The sequence below is a fragment of the Pinus tabuliformis genome, chromosome 7 (genome assembly GCF_031772625.1).
Source record: "Pinus tabuliformis cultivar Carrire ecotype Pingquan chromosome 7, CPIR1, whole genome shotgun sequence".
In the NCBI taxonomy this organism is placed as follows: domain Eukaryota; kingdom Viridiplantae; phylum Streptophyta; class Pinopsida; order Pinales; family Pinaceae; genus Pinus; species Pinus tabuliformis.
In genome coordinates this window covers 893229314-893238605 of record NC_142293.1, presented here as the reverse complement: position 1 = coordinate 893238605, position 9292 = coordinate 893229314, and positions in this window count along the sequence as shown.

Below are 9292 nucleotides of genomic sequence, written 5' to 3'. Positions count from 1 at the left end.
TCACCCAAGAAATGTCTCCACCCCCAGTCCTCCTTCCCGATGAGTGCGAGTGATTCGGAAAGATGGGACTGGAACCCAGGGGGCATGCATCTTGGTCTGCTTCGGGCAGAGGAAACCTTGGGTATAAGGTAGAATTTCCGCGAAAGAATATGACTAGTCCGTACCCCGTCCGAAAGAAGGAAGAGGGGTTGTTCTGGAACAGGATTCTTTTGTTAAGGTTACTTGTTTGACAAAGGTCATTCACCATTGTCTACTTCGGTAGACAGTGCCGAGGAAGTGTTTTCGTTTGATGGTGTTAACAAAACAATCTTTGGGTAACCAGAAAGAGGCAAGCCTCACCCTTTAAAGCAAATGTTTTATCGGATAAGTAGGGGCAGCCTTGAAATTGTACTTTATACCTGGGGGCATGCAAACCTTTTGGAGTGCAAGCCAAGAGCGGTTATTTATCTGTTTTTGGGATTAGCCGTTTCCGAACTTGCATAAAGAAAGGATGAGAGGGAGCATAGCTTATGTGAGGTGCAAGCTCTATAAAAATTGGAATCTTGCAGGAGACATTCTTATCTTATGACTGGTATATCGAGCAGTTTTACCGTGGAATTTATGCTCGTTAAAAAATAGAAAGCGAGATCCGAGCAGTTTTAATACATAGTTCATGCTCGTTAAAAAATAAACATAAGTATTGAGCAGTTTTACCGTGGAATTTATGCTCGTTAAAAAATAGAAAAGCGTGAGCAATAGTTTCCTCCAGAGTTTAAGCTCATTAAAAAATGAACCTATTCCGGTAAATAACCATTGTGATCGTAAATTTATTAGCCATAAAAAGCCTTGGTCGTGTTTGCACCCGCCACCTCCATTCCATTTGGCCAATCGTTCACCTCCATATGATTGTTTACCTATTTTGAGGAACAGCTGCGAAGAGTGATTTCACCTAGCCATCCTTGTGACACTGCCGTGATTGGAAAATTCCAACCTGTACCTGGAATCTGCTGCTATCCCTGTTTATCACTCGTTCCTCAAAAGACGAGTCTTCTTTGAGCTCTTTTCTCCTGACTCGTAAAATATGAAAAGTTTGCCGAGTTTTGGCCTTCCAGCTTGTTAAAATGACCGGAAGAGCTATCCCTCCTCTAGATTTTAATCTTTTTGGACCTGAGGGATTATTACACAAAAAGGTCGAGCGCTTGTTTTATTCGGCTCGTTAAAATTATCGAAAACTCATCCCTTCTGTATTGTTTTATACTTTTTCGGACTTAAGGGATTAGATGACGAAAAAGGAATTTTGGAGTTAACTTTTTGTACCTTTTCAGACTCTCTAAAAATGAAAAGGACCGAGTTTTCCTTGTCGTTAGACTCGTTAAAATGATTAAATAGCGACAAACTTGTCTTTAGACGAGAACGAGTTTCCCTATCGCTAGGCTCGTTAAAACATAGCGATGGGCTTGCCTGAAGGGCAGGTTATAGAACAAGCATATGTTATCCTCCTCAAGCTTGACAAAAATAAAGAGGTACTGGTCAAAAATGACTGGGGAAAAATTGGGAGAACCTCAAAGCTTTAATGGTAGCAAGTCGCTCTTGAACATGACACTTTGTCCTCCGTATCACATCGGGTTGGGTTGTTTCATTCACCGGTCTCATCACCATGGTCTTTGCCAAACCATCCATATTTGGGGTAATGCTACCGATCCATCACATCAGTGTCGTTATATGTTCAAGAGATGTTGTTCAGAAAGAGTCAACCGTGTCCCATCCACTGCCATACATTATCCTTCATCCACCCATGATCGCCACCCTGAATCATATCTCACAGATTATTTTCACCTCCACTAAAATCATTAGCTCCGTTCCGTGTCACTGATGTGGGATTCATTAAGGCCCTCCTTTGACGGATCGCTTCTTGTCGACTTCAGCTCATTATCCAAGAAGTTGATCTATGAACACCCCCCTCAGTACTTTGAAGCTTGCATGCCTCAATGGCAAGTTTCTCACTTCCGGCGACAGGTATACATTAATGACCTTCGACCAGAAGATTTTGCGTGGTGTTCGACGCCAAGTCCTTTATTCACACCACGTGAATTGTACTGCAGTACCTTGAGGGTCATTATCATTATCAGTGATTCCTCTCGCGCTTGTTAACGGTTTACATTATTGACCGGTAATCAAGCGATGTCTTTCCATGTTCGACTTCAGCGCAATTCTCACATGGATCGACTTGTACTTAGAGTGAAGATCGAACGAGTTTGAAGACCCCGGATCTAGTTTCATCCATCCGGGTTGCGATATATATTCAGGAAATATAAAGACATTTGATATGTACATTATTACAGCAGATGATCATCCTATTCAAAGGATGATAATTTCAGCAGAGAATTATCAGTCTACCATCAGACAGTCATCTGTTATATGTACCAAAATGAATTTATAAAGCTGAGCATGGGAATGCCCGCCTCAGCTAGATCATGAAAGCAGAATGAAAAATAATGTATTGTATTGTATTTTATTACAGGGCACCTCTCAGCGATTGAATGAACTTCGGATCCTCCTGATAAAGCATTTCACCCGATAAACGACCTCATACTTTAGGGGGCAACTGTTATAGACATTTTTGTGCCTTACAGCATGAAGCATGAAATGTCAATAATCTAAGGGATCCAAAGTCCCTAAACATGTTGTTCCTACCCTAGAGGAACAAGGTCAGCAAACCACAACACTAAATATCAGTTCTCCACCTGAAAACACTCAAAAACAAGCTAATTCTGGATCATGTCAACTGCTCCACTGAGCATCTACGCTGAATGTCAACTGCTCCACTCTGTACCTGCGCTGAATGTCAACTCTAATGAAGGCTACCTGCGCTGGGCGAGATTGGCCAAGTGGCACAGTCATTCCTCAAGGTGTCAAATGCCCAGGAAGCTTCCAAAATGACACTTGGATCAAGGAATTTGCCTTGTGATGAGTAAGAGGATCTAGATCTCCAAGTGGAAGCAAGAAACTCCAAGTGGACTCAAGAACTGAAGAATAACTGAAGTGGGAGAGGACACTAGTCAGCTCCATGCCAAGCTCAAGATGACTCATCCTTTCTCCAAATCTCCTATATATAGAGCTCTCTAATGAGGTCTAGGGAGGCTGGAATCTTTTGAAAGTAAGGAAGTGTTGTTGGTTTGAGTATAGAACTATTGGGTGATTGCTTTGAAGGAGGTGAAGAGGAGATTTGTTTCTGCTGGGAGGTGTTGCTGGATTGGGCCTCTTATGGTTGTAACACTCTCAGAACTTTACTTCTTCCATTAATAAAGCATTTGAGGTTCTTCTATATGCATGTGTCTCAATGGCGTATTGATACTTGTATATTTGATTTATTCTAATCCTTGAATCAATTATGAATGTATGCTTCTTGTAGTTTCCCTCTCTTGTTATTTTGCAGGATCTTGGTGTAGCTGGGCCAGTGAAAGAGCAAGGAGCTGGGAGCAAGCAGCAAAGAGGGAAGATTGGATCAATCATTAGCGGAAGATAATGGTTAGTGGATCTTTTCTCCTCTCTCTTACATCTCATAAAGAAGTAATCTCGAATAGCTTTGAATTCGGTTGTTGCTGAGGTACTATCACCCTTAGAGTGGGATAGGGTCATTCCGTATTGGATACTTTTCCCAACAACAACTATACAGCGACAGATGTTGGAGGGGTGACACCTTCTGAATCAACCCTAGATGTAGTTGGTTCAGGAATAGAAGTGTTTATCATTACACTAGGATTAGTTCTAATGTCCTCTTGTAATTGCGGAACTTCTTCTGTAGAGGCAGGGGTATCAGAAATAATTGGAGTCTCTATGGATCATGAAACACAAGTTTCAAATAAACCAGGAGACTTCGACCCAGTTAAACGAGATCGCATGGCCCGGAATGGTTTCGTTTCCGGAGTCAAAGATGGTTGACTCATTAGTCTCCATGAATTACGGTGTTTTGATTGAATTTCTTTCACGATTGCGGATTACTCGATCAACTCAAAATAAAAACTGAAAAATGTTATTCCGAATTAAATGAATTTTATGACACTTTGACACAACTTTCTTTTTCAATTTTAAAGAGTTGAGAAAAAGCTAAAGATGACTCTAGTCGCCTTCGATTTTTAATGAGCCTCAAGTGACAAGTGCTTAGATGCACCTTTTCTTTTAAGGAATTTGAAAAGGAACGAAAGTGACTACTCTGGAAATCTAGACAGAGGGATTACCAAACCAATCGCAAAACTACAATATATGTTGGAAATAATACTGAGAGGGGGGGTGAATCATTATTATCAAATTCTTTTCAATATATCTTCCTTATTTATACTTTGAATAATTCTTCAAATATTGATCATTACTTTGTATGTCAGTATCATAAAATAATGAGCAGGAACAAGAAAAGCAAATAGTCACACAAAAGAACACCAGATATAAGGTGGAAACCCAATGTGGGTGAAAACCACCTGCTGCAATATGTCTCTATCTTCTTTTAATAAGAAACTCCTTTTACAATGATTTTGTACTGGTGCAGTCCTTTACCAGTACGCAGGCTACAACCTGCAGAGAGCTACAACCCTCTTAGCTCTTGTACTAGCCAAGATACTAGTACGTAGGTGTTGGCCTACTGAAGGCTACAACCTTCTCTTTCTTCCAGGGACCACGTTTCATAAATTTTCAGACTGGATCCATGAACATCAATCAATCATCAAGTATATCTGCATCAAACAATCTCCTTTTCCCAATTAGCACTGAATCAAGTAAATACTTCTCTGACAGCTGTACCCAGAACACAGTAACAGTAACCACACACCAAATTATGAACCCAGAATACTACAGAAATAGACAGAGGCAGCTAGATCATAATTTAAAGATATACGCTACTTCAACAACCTGAAACCTACATGCAGATCTATAAAGGATAATTCCTTCTTTCAAATATTCAGACACTAATTAACCCAGATTGTCAGATTTATAGATCAAGCATGTGCCTCATATAACAGATCAAAATCATGCAAAGATACTATTATTTAAGCATAAAGATTATGACCCATTAAAAGAACTTATCCTTCTTTATGCGCTATGGTTCCTCCTTCATTCAGATCCAGATCTGCACCATAACCCAATCACAAATATTTCAGATCTAGCACTTATTAGATATTCAATTCATTCGATGATGCTTTGCCAAATGATCTCCTTCCTCTTTTATAGTCTTAGGCCTTCCACAATACCACGGTCCAAAACCATAGGATCAAAAAAACTGTTGGACTAATACCATGAACCAACCATGAAAGTGCGTGAGATCAACACTTTTGGATGCAATACCACGGGCCAAAACCATAGGATCAAAAATTGTCGAACTAATACCATGAACCAACCATGAAAGTGCGTGAGATCAACACTTTTGGATGCAATACCACGGGCCAAAACCATAGGATCAAAAACTGTCAAACTAATACCATGAACCAACCATGAAAGTGCGTGAGATCAAACCTTTTTTCTACATGAAATAAGCTTTGCTCTGCATAAAAGTGCGTGAACTTTTCTCTCCATGAAATAAACTTTTCTCTTCATAAAAGTGCGTGAACTTTTCTCTACATGAAATAAACTTTTCCCTGCATAAAAGTGCGTGAACTTTTCTCTACATGAAATAAACTTTTCTCTGCATAAAAGTGTGTGAACCTTTCTCTACATGAAATAAACTTTTCTCTGCATAAAAGTGCGTGAACTTTGCTGCACTATAATTTATCATCTTAGATGAGTGGGTTGCCATCAAGTACAACATATGTATCATAATTCCAACAATCTCCCCCTTTGGATTTGATGGAAACAACAACCAATCACTCTCCCCCTTTGACATCAAGGGCAAAGGGTTATGCTCCCCCTGAGAACATGCTCCCCTTGACTATAAACCAGATCTGCAAAGAAGAACCATAATCCATCAAACACCATAAATGACCATGAAAGAGAGATAGAGACGTATTGCAACAATATTCAGACCAACATCCATGATTTCCTTCTGTACTTCCTCCATAATGCCAACAATGCATGATATGCTCCCCCTGAACCTGTGCCATTCGATCTTTGACCAATCCGCAACCCAGCACATGTACGCATATACTTCAGATGAACCTTGCATACAACCAACAATCAGAAGAGATTCAACAACAAGATGATGCATCAACAACCTCCAGCTTTTGCCTGAGGTATTCAAAGGTCTCCCTAGACAATGGTTTGGTGAGTATATCAACAACCTGTTCCTTAGAAGGAACATACTCCAACTTGACCTTTTGTTCAAGCACTTGTTCCCGGAGAAAGTGATACTTGATTGGTATGTGCTTGGTTTTTGAATGCATGACTGGGTTCTTTGAAATGCTGATTGCACTTGTATTATCACATAAGATGGAGATGGGTGGTGTACAAGTGATTTGAAAATCCTGCAAGGTCTGCATCATCCAAAGGAGTTGAGTGCAGCAAGATGCAGCAACAACATATTCTGCTTCAGCTGTAGACAAGGCAATCGAACTCTGTTTCTTGCTGAACCAAGATACTAATCTGGAACCCATAAAGAATGCACCACCACTTGTGCTCTTCCTGTCATCCACGCTTCCGGCCCAATCTGCATAAGTATAAGCATGAAGTGTGAGATCTGTATCTCTAGGATACCATAAGCCATAATTTTGAGTCCCTTGAAGATATTTGAAGATTCTCTTTACTGCCTGAAGATGAGTTTCCTTTGGATTTGCCTGAAATCTTCCAACTATTCCCACTGTATGCATGATGTCTGGTCGGGTACCTGTCAAATAAAGTAGACTTCCAATCATAGATCTGTAGGTTGGTTGATGTACTGCTGCTGATTCATCATTTGCATTGAGGCTACATCCTATGACCATGGGTGTACATATTGGTTTTGCATCTTCCATGCCATATTTCTTCAAAGTCTGCTTGAGATACTTGGTTTGAGACAAGAAGATCCCTCCTTCCTTTTGTTGGATTTGCAGGCCAAGAAAATATGTCAATTCTCCAAGAAAGGACATTTCAAATTCTTTCTGCATCACCAAGGCAAAGCTTTGACTCATAGATTCTTCATTGCTGCCAAAGATAATGTCATCTACATACACAACAAGTATTAGCAATTTGTCATTTTCAATTTTTATATAAATATTGCTATCTGCTGATCCTTTTGAAAAACCTTGTTGATGAAGATATTTGTCCAAACGATAGTACCAAGCCCTTGGAGCTTGTTTAAGACCATAGAGAGCCTTTTTCAGTCTGCATACAAGATTTGGATCATTTCCAAGAATGAAACCATCTGGCTGCTCAATGTATACTTCTTCTTCTAAGTCTCCATTCAGAAAGGCTGATTTCACGTCCATTTGAAATACTTTGAACTTTTGAAAGCTTGAGAGAGCAAGGAACATTCGGATGGCCTCAAGTCTTGCAACAGGAGCAAAAGTTTCCTCAAAATCTATTCCTTCTTGCTGCATCAAGATAACTCTTTGAGGTGGATGCTTGAGATGTTTCTCCATTATACCCCAGACCTGTCATGTTTAGCGGAGAACGTTGTACATTGATGATCTCATCCAGAGTTTCAGATCCTTTGACAAACTTAATATTAATAGCCTTTGTTTTCTCAATTTCTTTTCTAAGGCCAACAATTTCACCTTCTAACTTTTCAAGATATTTTTCTTTTTCATCAATTTGAAATTGTAGAGTATCAATGATCATATTCTTTTCTTCTATACATGTCTTAAGTCTAGAAATCTCATCATAAAAACTATCCACATCTATAGCATCCATGTAATCATCATCTTCAAATGCCATTAAAAGTTTATAGTCATTACCTTGTTCATCTTCATCACTATTTGATAGACCATCATTGTCTTCATGAGTGTAGTAGCTTTTCTTATTTGCATTCTATTTCTTGTTCCATCTAGTAGGTTCCTTTCCTTTGTCAATCTTATCCTTATGAGGACATTTGGCAGCATAATGACCTACTCTTCCACAAGCAAAACATTTAAAAGGTAGCTTACCTTTGAACCTTCCAGTACCCCGTTGAAGATTTCTGACAAAATTTGATTCTTCTTCTTCTTCTGGCACGTGACTTGATTCATAGTAGTCTCCTTTGCCTGAAGCCTTAAAAGCAACTTCTCTCCTGTCTGATGGACCTCCTTTTCTCATTTCATAAGTAGTTAGAATTTCGTGTAGCTGAGACATAGTAAGAGTTCGTAGATTTTCCTTTTCTTCTATTGCAGATACTTTAGATTCAAACTTGGGGGACAATGATCTTAGGATTTTTTCAACCACAACAGCCTCTTTTATTTCTTCACCCAAGTTTTTCATATAATTAACAATCTCATCTACCCGAAGGAAATAGTTAGCCACACTTTCATCATTATACATTCTGAGATTCTCATACTGAATCCTGAGGGTTTGAAGTTTTGCACGTTTTACCTATTCATCTCCTTCGTAGCTCAAAACAATCTTGTCCCATATTTCTTTTGTGGATTTATATTGCATAACCTTCATGAATTCAGATTGAGATAGACATCCTAGAAGAGTATTAACCGCCTTTGCATTTGTTTCATATTTCTTCTTCTCAGCTGAATCTGTAGGAGTAGCTGATGGAAAAGTATACCCTGTTTCTATAATGTCCCATACTTCTGTACCCAAAGATTGAAGATAGGCAGTAACTCTTACCTTCCAATATACGAAGTTTGTCCCATCAAAAATCGGTGGTCTGATTGATGCTTCCCTCTCGTAGTTTCTCATGATGTTAGATCTTCCTTCAAGCGATCAAGCTTCTTCAGAAGGACCTGCTCTGATACCAATTGTTGGAAATAATACTGAGAGGGGGGGTGAATCAGTATTATCAAATTCTTTTCAATATATCTTCCTTATTTATACTTTGAATAATTATTCAAATATTGTTCATTACTTTGTATGTCAGTATCATAAAATAATGAGCAGGAACAAGAAAAGCAAATAGTCACACAAAAGAACACCATATATAAGGTGGAAACCCAATGTGGGTGAAAACCACCTGCTGCAATAGTCTCTATCTTCTTTTAATAAGAAACTCCTTTTACAATGATTTTTTACTGGTGCAGTCCTTTACCAGTACGCAGGCTACAACCTGTAGAGAGCTACAACCCTCTTAGCTCTTGTACTAGCCAAGATAGTAGTACGTAGGTGCTGGCCTATTGAAGGCTACAACCTTCTCTTTCTTCCAGGGACCACGTTTCATAAATTTTCAGACTGGATCCATGAACATCAATCAATCATCAAGTATATCTGCATCAAA